The following is a 14,635-nucleotide window of genomic DNA, read 5'->3' on the forward strand; positions in this document are numbered from 1 at the left end:
AATGAAATAGAAACGACGTAGAAACAACTTTTTTTTTTAAATCTAAGAGAAAATCGAAAAAAAACTTCAACATAGTAGAATCTGCTATAATAGTAAAAACTACTATAATAGTAGTAGAATACAGTAATAATTGAAAACTACTGTAATAGTAAAAAAATAAAATTTTTCTTGCCCACATGTATACTGTTCTTTTTTTTCTATGAAAAGAAAGTGTAGCCTTAATAATAAAAAGTTGAAAAATGAAACTTCAAAACATTCTAATGGAAACATCAACTCTGGAGATAGTAATTCCCTGCATATAGCTATTTTAAGCAAAGATGTTGCACTCAATATGTGTCACGTGACTTTCTGTCGTTCCTTAGTCTATGACAACAATTCTCTTAACTCAGTTTATAAGAATAAATAGTGTGCAAGAAATAAAATATTGATCTAGACAATTTGTTCAGATGCGATAATTAATTTAACTGAATAACTAATGTTATTGATGCATAATTAATTTTGCAAATAACAACTGAATGTTGCAAGTGGTGTTTATATTAGATTAAAATCGACGCCATTTTGCAATATTATTACGCCATCTGAACTATCTCCAAATTTGAATTATAGGTCAGAGGCCTCGGATCGACTATTAAAACGGAAGAAAAGATAAACAAAATTCGATATTTTCAATTCACAGAAAATTAAAAGGTATTAAAATAAGCTGCAACGCTTCTTATTTTAATCCATTTTTACTTATTTTAATGCCAAAATGGATTAAAATAAGAAAAATTTGATTAAAATAAGAAGCGTTGCAGCTTATTTTAATACCTTTTAGTTTTCTGTGTTCTTAATAAATTTTTTATTTAAAATTAATTAATTATTATAAATAAAACTTAAAGAATACCATTATTATTATTATTATCGTTATGTATAAAAATGCTGATATTTATATAAAAATTGTCAAAGCATATATTTAAATATAAAATTCAATTGCATTTTATCCATAGAAGGTATTTAATGATTGCCATTCTCATTCTTAATATAATTATATAGTCATTGTCAATCGGTAAATGTATATTCCTGCAAGAAAGAATCGAAGTTATATGTGACTCGATTCAGCACAGTGTTGGCGCCTGCCGGATGGTTTGTTAACCTTCGACCGTTATGTTACGACTAAAGCTAACTGCCTCGTACTTTTTAAACAATGAAAACTGTTTCTACACAAAGCTTCTCGAACATTCAGCAAAAAAAAAAAGAAAAATAAAATAGAAAAAAAAACGTTTCTTCACATTGACATTTCAAAAAAAAATTTGTTTACAAATTTATTTTATTTATTTTAATTTTATTTACAAATTTTTTTCTTATTTTATTTAATGATGAGTAAATTACAATTTAAATTAAGAAAAACTTTTTTTAATAATTAAAAAAAATAAAATTATCGCATAATTTTAAAATACTTTAGTAAAATTTATGTTTTGCAAAAAAAATTTTAAAAAATTTAAAACATTGGAAAAAGATTACGAAAAAAATATATCTTATTGTACAAAAGTGACGCACAGGTATTTCCCAGTAATAATTTAATGCTGATATGTAGCGTTTGAATTTTATAAGTTTACAATTTGCGAGGATAAATATTCAGAGATGGATTTTACCGATCTTGAGTTCTGTAACCATCTTGGAGATGGTGCTGTGATCCGAAGCAATTTTTTATTTGTTGAAATAAGCAATGGTATTGATATATTGTCTAAAAATTGTGCGATTAAGCTAAGGGAAAAATTTTTTAAATTTTATATTTATTTTTATAAATTTTAAATGCATAATTTTTAATTTGATATACTGAAAAAAAATTTAATTCAAATAATCGATTACTTGACTATTATCAAATAAATATTTATTTAAGTCAACAAAAATGGTGTTTGTATAAAATACATGAATAATAATTGGTTCAAATCAAGTTTATTTAAAATTATTTGGTTCAAGTAAATATTTATTTGATAATAATCGATTATTTGACAAAATTTATAAAACTTAATTGCCAGAAATTTAATTTTGATATAAAATTCAATTTGTCATTAATCTCATTTTATATCAAGGATTTTGTAAAATGCAAATTATATTCTGATAAAAATGTTTTTTTTTAATTCTTTTTTATAAAAAAAATTTTCTTCATCAAAGATGTTTCAAATGTTTACTAACTATGTTAAAATTAAAAAATGAATAGTACCGCATCAACCGGGGCTATTCTGTTATCCCAGGAGCTATTATGAACAACGTCAGTTTTTAATAAATAAAACCTTTGTTTTCAAATATTTAATTTTGTCCCTCCGGGTAAATATTGTCTGATTGTTTTTCTACAGAACTCTCTAAATCTGAATTAGTAAAAATGTTTACTAATTTGAATTAGTGACTCACTTTTTGCTTTAGAATTAGTTAAATTTTATTAATTTTTAGTAAAAGTTACTAATAATTAGTAAAATTTTACTAATTCAGAAGCAAAAAGTGAATCACTAATTCAAATTAGTACACATTTTTACTAATTCAGATTTAGAGAGAAGGCATTAAATGTATAATTATTTAATTTTTTTAACAGAAAGCATAAAAAAATTCGTAAAAATTAGGTTCTAAAAAAATAAAAAACAAGTAAAGAAACTTTGTTAAAACTATATAAAGACATATTTTGTACTCTCTAAATTTAAAGAAATAAAAATTTTCTATAGTGTTAAAACAATTTTAATTAATTCGTTTCTCGTAATAGTAACTTTCAATATACGATTATTTAGAAAATAACATCTAATTGTTTAAAGTTTTTTATAGCAAAATAAAAATTATATAAATATATAAATATATATATAAATATATAATATATATATATATATATATGTGCGATTCCAAGTGAGATTTTGACTTTTTCGGAGTAGGTTAACCGATTGCAATGAAACTTTGGAATTTTGTTATATATAGTAAGACTAATCTTTAACGTAAATTTCAGCCTAAAATATTTGTTAGTTTACGAGATTTGCAATAATAACAAAAAATTTAAAACTGCTATATCTTCCGTTCTAATAAACGGATTGAGGTTTACTTTTTTTTAAAATGTCAAGGAAAATGAGAGGAATAAATCTCTTTCAGAACATTTTTTTATAATTTTACAACTAAAAAAATTATTAAATAATAATTGAATAACTTTCGCGCGACTAACTAAAATTCAATCACTTAAACGCTAAAATGATCTTACCTGTGTTTTCTTTAATGTTCCAAAGGATTTTTATTGTAAATGTAAGTTTAACTTAAGAAATTTTATTAATTTATTAGTATAAACAATTGAGATTTCTGCTAGTTGACGTGCAGACGACATTGCGCACGCAGCATTCTCACATAGCCAACTGACGTGATTCGTGGACTAAATTGGCTATGTGAGAATGCTGCGTGCGCAATGTCGTCTGCACGTCAACTAGCAGAAATATCAATTGTTTATACTAATAAATTAATAAAATTTCTTAAGTTAAACTTACATTTACAATAAAAATCCTTTGGAACATTAAAGAAAACACAGGTAAGATCATTTTAGCGTTTAAGTGATTGAATTTTAGTTAGTCGCGCGAAAGTTATTCAATTATTATTTAATAATTTTTTTAGTTGTAAAATTATAAAAAAATGTTCTGAAAGAGATTTATTCCTCTCATTTTCCTTGACATTTTAAAAAAAAGTAGACCTCAATCCGTTTATTAGAACGGAAGATATAGCAGTTTTAAATTTTTTGTTATTATTGCAAATCTCGTAAACTAACAAATATTTTAGGCTGAAATTTACGTTAAAGATTAGTCTTACTATATATAACAAAATTCCAAAGTTTCATTGCAATCGGTTAACCTACTCCGAAAAAGTCAAAATCTCACTTGGAATCGCACATATATATTTCTATTTATATTGTTATATATTTAATTCTGGTAAAGAAAATTACTTTTGACCAAATAAGCGTATATTGTCGACATTTATTTGGCTTAAATAAATTTCCCACTAATTTACATGTAATTAAGAGAATTATAATATTGTTTTTATATCAATTTGTGAGTATAAAATAATATAAAAGTATATTTATATTGATATATATGTGGGAATAATGTGAGTATACATATATATGAAGCTACAAGTATGAATGTATATATAGACCCATCTCGTGCTGCGAGAGAGTATTGACCGTCTCGGCGGGTACAGTGGAAATTTCCACTGCCCTACCCTAAAGTAAAGATATATATGTAACTACAGTCTGTACTTCACACACTGCTATACAAGAAACTACATTCTGTATATATAACTGCACACCACTTTCTTACTCGTTTCTGACACATATATATGGGTGATTTCACGTCAAGTGATCAAGGTGAAAAAAAACGTTTCTTTTCAAACGCACTCACACTTACAATTAGATCATTTTTTTCAATTAAGTAACGAAATTAAAAATATCTTTTTTTGATATCAATTTTTATATAGCTTTTTTTGACGCCTTTTCGATTGGTTAATGTATTTTTGAAAAACATTTTTTGACCAAGAAAAATAAATGCAACTTTTCTTGAATGACACAATTTTTTTGTATCAATAAAAACATAGTTTTAATACAGTAACAAACTGTAAATTTCTTTACACAAAATGATAGAAAAAAATATCAAAAATCGAAAAAACTTGTTGAAATTAAACGAATAGGGGTAAGCGGTACAGTTGTTGCCCCCCTAACAGTGATTGCCACCATTACATTACAAACAGAAATAATAACGAAATTTACATATAATATTTTGTTTTATTTATTTATATAAATTCTACAGAATATTCTGCTAATAGTGTAAAAAGATTTTTATTCTTCGACTCACCATTATGAAAATAATAGCGCTTTTCGAGAACAGTGTCCTTAGCTCTTTGAAATTTTGTCAATTTAGTTGTAAATTTGCAAGGTTAGTGGTGATACTTTCTTTGACTTTTTAACGAAAAAATTATACATATCATTATTATTTTTTAATTATATGCATGAAAATAAGTTTAATAATAAGTAAAAAAATTTGTTTTAACGTAATTTGACTCGATTTACCGAAAATTATAGAGAACAACTACTATCTTGCAATTAATAACAAATAACAGTCATTGCCCTCCCTGGGCAATGTTTAATTTTTGGTTATTATGTCATTTTTCAGTGATTAACCGTTTATTTTCAAGACTTTTTTGAGATAAGTATTTTTAATTTTTGGACGTTTTTTCATATTTGGTGAATTAATTTTTTAAAATAAAGATGTAATTAAAGCCGCAGCATGTATTAGAATGATTTGTAATATTTTATTAACAATTTTTTAATATGAAGTATGATTTTAGGCTATCGAAAAAATGCCGAAGGTAAAAAAAGGTGTTTCGTATATGCTTCTTTAAGCAATGAAAAACTTGAAAATCATGTAATCATTATATCAAATCAAAATAGCCAAAAATAATTTTTATTTTTACAATTGAGTCAGATTCGACAATTTTCCCAATTTTTTAGGTTAATAGTATTATTTACACTTAAAAGTCATATTTAATGAATCTTATTATTGTTAATAAAAGAAAATTATTTTAAAAATTACTTCTTCTTTATTAATTTCAATTATATTCATTCTTTAATAAATTATGCAAAATTTATAATTTACATTACTATTTTATGTCTAGTGGGCAATCATTGTAAAATTGATGGTCAATCACTGTAAAAATAATGACAATCACTATTTTTTCTGTCATGTGAAGATTTCTTTATTTTTTTAAAATTTATACTAATATTAAATAAACAATTCATTATTATTTTCAGATTAATGGAATATTTTAATTCCTTTACAAATGGTTTCATTTCTCATTTCGATAATTAAATATTTGTAATTTGTATAAATATATCCCCTTTTTGTTTATACTGGAAATCACTGTACCGTTTACCCCTAAGTAGAGGTGGACCAATCCTTAAAACGAAAGTCATTTATTTATTTCAAAATAACAAAGCTGTTTAAAACTAAATCATCTTCATAAAAAGACTTTAATTATTGATAATAATTATAAATATAACAAAAAAAAAACTATTCTAGTATTTTAATATTAATAATTGTTTACATCGTTTATTATATAGTCTTTTATACGTCACATTATATTTTTATTATATATTTCATTGTCTGAATCAATGTTTAATTAGTAAATTAAGTGTTCTTCGAAATTTGATAACACAGAAAAAACTTGGACTCATTTTTGTTGCAACTCATTTTCTTTTGGGTATCGAAATGAGTATGGGACAAACTTCATGTTATTCAAAATGATATTGGCTGGAATTTCAGATTTCTAAGTTGGCATCATAAGCAGAGTAATTTTGTATTTCAATTATTGTTTCTAATATTTCAACAACACCAGAAAGATTATTTTGACCAGTACGAATATTTAGAAGTTTTTAAATAAAAATTATTTATTATTATTTACGTAGATAATAATTCATTTCATAAGTTTTTAAATTTACCGCTATTATTTAAGTTGGCAGTACCGTTCCTGTTGTCAAAACACATGTTTTCATTTTTCTAACCTAAAAACATATTTCCTTTATTATTTTATTACGCGATTACAAGCAATTTTTAATCAAATATATTAAGTCTAGCGTGTTATTTACTTCTTTGTAATTATTATATTTCATGTTTTTGTGCAAAATTATTCGTTATTTCACAATATTTTTCCATTTTTCTTTTTCTCAAAATGAAACTTGCCTGTTTCATTTTGATACTTTTACCTTAGAACTCGAAATGAGACAACCAGTTTCATTTTTGTTGCGAATCAAATTGAGTATAGAATCTATACTCAATTTGAATTCAGGTTTTTTCTGTGAATGAGCCCACCACTTTTAAGTCACAAAGAACTATTGTCAAGCCAATATAGCGTTTTGTTTATATTATCCCTTCTGCGACAAAATCACGTCGATGTCGATGCTCTTGGTTCACAAAGACTTAAAGCATTCGTAAAAAGGCTTTCTTCAAATTAATATCAAATTTTTATGTACATTTTTCTATCAAATATAATTTCTTTATAATAATTCATGTAATATTGTTGAAACTTTTATATGAAATAAATAAATTAATTTAAACGTATATTATACGAAAATACTTTCTTGTTGGAATAAAATTCAATAAGAAGACACCTTTCAGTTTTACTTTTAAACAAAAGCCCAACAGTATACATCAATTATAGGACTACAAAAAAAATATATAATTAACGTAGACTAACGGCAAATTAATTTGATTAACGTAACTCCGGACTGCATTTATAAATTCATTAAATGATATAAAAAATAAGTCAATATTGTTATCGTCCATTTGAAAATATAGATTCTTCACAAGAGAACACATCCGATATACTGGTGACTGATTATTGAAAACTGATGGTATAGATAAAAAAGAGCATAAAGTCTATTGTGGAATATTAAATGGGAGTTGCACAGTGGGACAAATTGTCAACAAGCTGGCCAAAAGTCTAAAATATGTGACGCTCCACGAGATAAGGGACCTATCCCCGAAATAACATTAGGTTCAGTTTTCCGTAGACCGTACATGAAAACTAAGCCTAATATTATTTCGGAGATAGGTCCCTTCTCTCGTGGAGCGACATATATATTTAAAATTGCTTGAAACTCGTTACTCGGGGGTTTTTGAGGTTGCTGATTTCGAATCCGGTGTTACTTTTCAAAAATTCAAAATGGCGGATACAATATGGCGGAGGTCAAAGTTAAAAACTAATCAGATTCGCTTGAAACTCGTTACTCGGGGGTTTTCGAGGTCGCTAATTTCGACCCTCTGCGAGTACAACCGGCTTATTGACAATTGAGTTCTAGCGACGTGAATAGAAAAAGTAATCGACAATCCACACCGCTGGCTAGATATTCATTATGATGAAAATCAACAAGAGCACAAACCGCAAGGTTAAAAGTTTTCAGCGAATCCGTTCAGTTTTTGAATTTTTTCGTCCGCCATATTGGATCCACCATTTTGAATTTCAAGAATCTAATAACATATTCGTAATCAGCGACCCCAAAAACCCCAGAGTAAAAAGTTTCAAGCGAATCTGATTAAATTTTATTTGGACATCCGCCATATTGGATCCGCCATTTTTAATTTTAAAAATCTAACATCATCACAGAAAAAACTTGGACTCATTTTTGTTGCAACTCATTTTCTTTTGGGTATCGAAATGAGTATGGGACAAACTTCATGTTATTCAAAATGATATTGGCTGGAATTTCAGATTTCTAAGTTGGCATCATAAGCAGAGTAATTTTGTATTTCAATTATTGTTTCTAATATTTCAACAACACCAGAAAGATTATTTTGACCAGTACGAATATTTAGAAGTTTTTAAATAAAAATTATTTATTATTATTTACGTAGATAATAATTAATTTCATAAGTTTTTAAATTTACCGCTATTATTTAAGTTGGCAGTACCGTTCCTGTTGTCAAAACACATGTTTTCATTTTTCTAACCTAAAAACATATTTCCTTTATTATTTTATTACGCGATTACAAGCAATTTTTAATCAAATATATTAAGTCTAGCGTGTTATTTACTTCTTTGTAATTATTATATTTCATGTTTTTGTGCAAAATTATTCGTTATTTCACAATATTTTTCCATTTTTCTTTTTCTCAAAATGAAACTTGCCTGTTTCATTTTGATACTTTTACCTTAGAACTCGAAATGAAACAACCAGTTTCATTTTTGTTGCGAATCAAATTGAGTATAGAATCTATACTCAATTTGAATTCAGGTTTTTTCTGTGATATTCATAATCAGCGACCCTTAAAACCGTAGAGTATAGTGTTTCAAACAAATTTAAGTTGTTTAAATAATTTAAATATGAACAATTATGTCCGTTCAAACTAGTAATTTTCTGCAACAATTCATAAAAAGTGATATTAAAATCAAAGAGGCAGCTAGTGGCAGCCAAATCTTGATTTTTCAAAACATTGAATGTTTCAGGAATAAGCCTGTAAAAGTTTCACGGTGGACGAAGCTGAAGTACGCAACGTTTATATAAATGATTTTTAAAGAAATAATTTTTTAAAATGAAAAATTCTATAATTTTTTGCCAAAAAAATATTTCTTGTAGTTTTCATTAATCAACAAATTATAAAAAAGTATTTTTTAGGCCAAAAATTATAGAATTTAAAATTTTTAAAAATTATTTCTTTAAAAATCGTTTATATAGGGTCAGCCGGGGTAAATCCGAACGGGGGGTAAATCCGAACGTTAATTATTTCAGCTTAATTAAAATTTTTAAAAATAAGTTCGATATGAGAATTTTTACCTCAGATCCTCTTCAAGAGATTCTAAGTATTATCCCATTTTTCGTTTGTTAATTAGCAACAGCATAAACAAAGATAACGAGTATTGCAAAAAAGATTGAAAATCAAAGATGACACTCTTTCAGTATTTTGTCTCGTATTTCAAGAAAAAGAAGCTAAAAATTTATTTTATTATTTATAATTGTTTGTTATGAATACTAGAACAGAAACTATTTTTCATTTTTGCCTTCTGTAAAGTTTTATTAATAATATCAGACCGTTCGTATTTACCCAGGAAAATTGGAAAACCGGGGTAAATCCGAACAGTATTTTCAATAATTTTTTTTTACATCAGAGCCACACAAAATTGTTTTTATTTGATTACACTATTATTTTAACATTATAAAAGTACATAGAAAAAAGTTTTTCTTTCTATACGTATCCTCGTTAGTAATTAATAAGCAGAAACTTAATCTCTGTTCTCTCGAAGGAGTGTTTCAATTTTTTTGCCAAATGGTTTGTTGAAAAAAGTTTTTCAGGATCTTAATAAAATTTGGTATTCTACGGTTTTTGGGGTCGCTAATTACCAATTTGAAGTCAGTTTTTCAAAATTCAAAATGGCGGACGAGAATTAAAAAATTCATTGGATTCGCTCGAAAATTGTTACTCGGGGGGTTTCAGGGTTAGCAAATTTGATCATTTTGAAAAATAAGTTTTAGGAAAGTCCGCCATTTTGAATTTAAAAAATTTCACTTTTATTTTTGTATTTACATTCAATCACTCCAAAATACTTTCTGTAGCAAGTTTTGCAAAAATCCGTTATGATTTGATAAAGTTATTGAAGGTTTTAATTGTGTAATGCATTTTAATTTTTAACCTGTTTGATTTTTGTATTTATATATGATGCATTATTACATAATAGGTTTATTATCGTATTTTTTTTTGAGTTTTTATATAAGTTTAACAATTGCAATACTTTAAATTTATTTTCCCTAAGATTTTTCTGAAATACAGTGGCGTTCGTATTTACCCCGGTATTTTAGGAAAGTTGCAAAGTATCGAGGTAAATACGAACGCTAAGTTTCCTGCGATTGTAATTTATCAAAAAATTTTGCTACCCCATAAAATTGTTCTATGGAAGTAAAATAACAACTTCATGCACCAGAATACCGGAAGTATTGTCTTTTAAAAGAAAAAACTTATGTTATTATTGAAACTTACTAAAAGCGTTCGGATTTACCCCGGTTGACCCTAAACGTTGCGTACTTCAGCTTCATTCACGGTGGGCTTTTTTGACCATTTTTTTAAATCTCTACATAGATATAATTTTTTTTCATATTTAGAATTTTTTATAATAATTTGTTGCAAATTATTTTTTTTTATAAGAAATATTAATACTTCAATATTGTATATTGATTCTAAATATCTTTATTCACTGATTCCAATAAAAAAAATTATGTTTTGACCAATCTAAAAAATTTTTGAAAAATTTGTGGTATTTTGTAAATCCATGCAAGAGATTCTGAAGCATATGGGAATTGGTAATAAAAAATTTATTTTGAAAAATTTTAATTTTATGAGGAAAAAATTTTAAATTGGTTAAAAATTAATATTTTCTATATTTTTTTTCTACGTTTTTTATGTAAGAACATAAAAATTCTTACCGTGAACACCCTTCGCCCATACCCGATCTCCATCCCGGAGCGTCACTCGAACGGTGTTTTCCAAAATTGGCACATAAAAACACTCACTCGCGATTTTAAAAATTTCGTACACTCCCCATCCACGTGTTAACTGCAAAAAAAAATCAAACTTATTTACTTTTCACTTATACGATCGCGGTTTTAAATATAACGAACACTCCCGATACTAAAAAAAATTATTTTAAATAAAATTAAATTTATAAAAATGTTTTAAAAGAAAAAATTAATATCCTACATGTCACTCGATCGAGGTTTTAAAAAATACGAGCACTCTCGAAAGCTAAAAATTCACTTGCAAAAAAATTCAGAAATTAGATGATTTCACGAAAACGTGGTCTTTTGCTCGAAGGTACTTTTCGAAAATGTATCGATCTAATCGACGCTACTGAACTGATCCCACCCTTGAAAAAATTAATGATGGTTAAAATTAAATTTGAAATCACGTGATAGTAAGAAAATTAGACGCGCGAGGATAATTTTGAATTTTGCACCAATCACATAAAAGCAAAGTTGAAAATATAAAACTGCAAGACAAAGAGGGCGAGAAACGCGTCTCTATTCTTCTCTCTCACTCTTTTATTATTTCCATGTAATTTTAGTTTCAATTAAATATTATAATATTTATCTCATAGATAAAAACATAAAAAATTTACGTAAAAAATATTTTCTATTTTTAAATACATTGTTTTATAAATATAATATTATAAGAATATAATAATATGGAAAATTTACAAAAATTTTATCGCACCATTAAATTTACAAGGGTGATTAAAAGAGTGAGAAAGACAGAAGAGACGGACGCATCTGATTTTTGACCACGTGATTAAAATCGACACAATTTGAATTTAATCAATTTTACATAAGGGGCCGTCCATAACGTTCAAATGAACAAAATATTTTTTTTCTATCTATAAATTATTAAAAATTTTTGATGGCAATGTAAAATAAAACAGTAAATTAAACAATTATTAAATTAATAACTTCTTTTTAAATATTTAAAACAATATTTTGTAATAAAATTTGTACTGAAAGAAGTTGAAAAAAAAATTTCGTTCATTTGAACGTTCAAAACTTTTGGCTTATTTTTTATTAAAAAATATATTATATTTTTTAATTACTTTGTTTACATTAGTTTTTTTTAATAGAGCTATTGTTTTTTGTTATTATTTTGTTATTATATTATATTATTTTTTTTTTCTTAAAATGTTTTATTTTGTATCTCATTTATGGTTCATATGGACTTCGAGAAGTGTTTGCCCTAATAACACAAGATATCTTGGGATATATTGATAATATCCCGCAGATATCCTAGGGATGTCCTATGGATATCAAAAGGATCTCTTAAGGATATCCAAAAAATCGGCGGTTTGGATATCCTTTGGATATCCCATGGATATCTGAGGATATCCACAGGATATCTTCTGGATATCTATAGACTTTCATAAATGTCCTCCAGATATCCCATAGATATCGTCAGGATATCCCACAGATATCATCAGGATATCCCACAGATATTTTCAGGATATTCTCAGTATATCTTCTGGATGTCAAGAAGATATTCTCAGAATACTATTTTTAAAGTCATTATGAGACTATGAATGTCTTGTTGATGTCCCACAGACCGGCGGTTTGGATATCCTAGGGATATCCCAAGATATCCTGGGGACCATTCTAGGATATCGACCATTGATATGGATATCCTAGGGATATCCTAGGGATATCCTTTTGTTATGAGGGTGTGAATAAATAAATTAAAAAATCTCTTAATTGTCAACTAAATTCCAGAATTTTATTTTCACCATTATACATATATATAAGTATAGTGGATACTGTCAGCAGGCAGCGCTGTACTAACATATAGTTAAATCTTTAACAGGTCGGTAATATAGAAAGTTATAAAAAATTTCTTTCATTTCCAAATTTGACAGAAATAAGTGTGGCATTGAGATTAAACCTAAAGTAATCGAATAATATAAAAAATTTTAAAATATGACTTATAGAGTAGGACGTTGTCACGTCAAAAATTTTGTCAGTGTTTGATTAAAATATTTTTAAAAAGGCAAGACGATGAGTATAGCAGCTATATATATATAGTTCTAAAATAAAAATCATATTCTTCAATTCATGTTTGTTTATATCATTAAAAATATTTTTTAAATTTGAAATTTTATTTTTTGTTCTGAAAATATATTAAAAATATAATAATAAAATACAAACAATTTTATATATTTTTAAATATAAAAAAATAAAAAATAAAATAAATATAAAATATTTTAAAAGCCAAGACATATTCGTAAATTTAGAATGAAATTTTTTTAGCATAATATATTGCGGAAAAAAAATATCAGTGAAAAAGAGAAAAAAAAATGTCTTTTCTTTTGGCATAAACATACAAAATTGAGTAACAAAAATAGGTATTATTTTAGGGGCAACATATTTCTATATTTAAAATAGAGAATTGACTTCTTTTCCTTTTTTTTTTCGTTCTCGTTTAATGAGAAGAAAATTTTTCTAAAAATATGTAAAACAAATTACATATAATATAGCTGTATATATTCAACAATAATTTATTTCTTTTTTTTTTCTTTATAGCAATCGTTATATTGTTTATATTTACAAATTGAAGACATTATCTACAACAGACTTATGCGCTGAATTTGTATAATGATTATTTCACATTTTATAATATAAAAAAATATATACACAAATTTCATGATCGCATATTAGTTTTCCCTTGAACTTGTTGACAATGTATATATATGATAAAATATAATTATGCAAAAAAATATTTTGAGGGAAAAATACCACGACGAAAAAGAACGTTGGAAAATTTTTGTACATGCAATATAAGTATGTGTTTCAATTTCCGGAAGATGATAAGTGATGAAAGATTGAATGATTACAATAGAATCATTACATGAGACATCAATAATGATAATGATAAAATTAATAAATATAGGTATAATATACATTCATGACTATGCGCCGAAAAAAATAGGAATAAATATATAGAAATTATTTTTTAGAATATATACATAGGTATTCTAAATTTAAGGATATATTCTAAATTAAAAACATATTCTCAAATTTAGAATATATTCTTAAATTTAAAAAATATTCTCAAATTTAGAATATGATTTTATTTTACTAATACAATAATCTAACGGAATAAAATTCTATAATGAATAGAAAATAGAATTCTTGACATTTCAAAAATAAAAAAAAAAATTGTAATATTAAGAAAAATTGCAATTTTTCGGAAAAGCGGAATTTAAAGGTCGTGGCAAAAGCCCCGCGGTTATATGTTTCTCATGAAAAGTTTAACGGCGGAATAGATTGCAAGGGCGGAATAAGCGCGCAAAAATGAAAATCGATGTCACCAATACACTTTTCAATGAGGAACCACGTAAATAGAGCACGATGACGTTTTAAATTAAAAAAAAAAAAAAGTTGAAAAAAAATTCTTGGCCTTATCTGCTACTGATAAGAACACGTAAGTCTTGACACGGTATCACACAATTCCACTTTATTTTAAGAAATCTTAAGCCCAACATATCCCACACCTGATTATCGCACTTTGAAAAATGATTCAGGTTATTACCTATATATATGAAAAAGGATCCCAATGCATATATT

General features: G+C 26.0%; 1 protein-coding gene across 1 annotated transcript in view; it reads right to left on the reverse strand.

The window, feature by feature from the left end:
• Positions 1-11,097, reverse strand: part of LOC127286110 (esterase FE4-like) — a 113,474-nt gene extending 102,377 nt beyond the window's left edge. Inside the window, exon 1 of the transcript XR_007843697.1 lies at positions 10,961-11,097. The gene's annotated coding sequence lies outside the window, so the exon portion shown is untranslated. The remainder of the gene's footprint in view (positions 1-10,960) is intronic.
• Between the last annotated feature and the right edge of the window lie 3,538 nt (positions 11,098-14,635).

This window comes from Leptopilina boulardi, unplaced genomic scaffold, assembly GCF_019393585.1.
Source record: "Leptopilina boulardi isolate dan_hultmark-lab unplaced genomic scaffold, ZJU_Lbou_2.1 LbouV2_348, whole genome shotgun sequence".
Lineage (NCBI taxonomy): Eukaryota > Metazoa > Arthropoda > Insecta > Hymenoptera > Figitidae > Leptopilina > Leptopilina boulardi.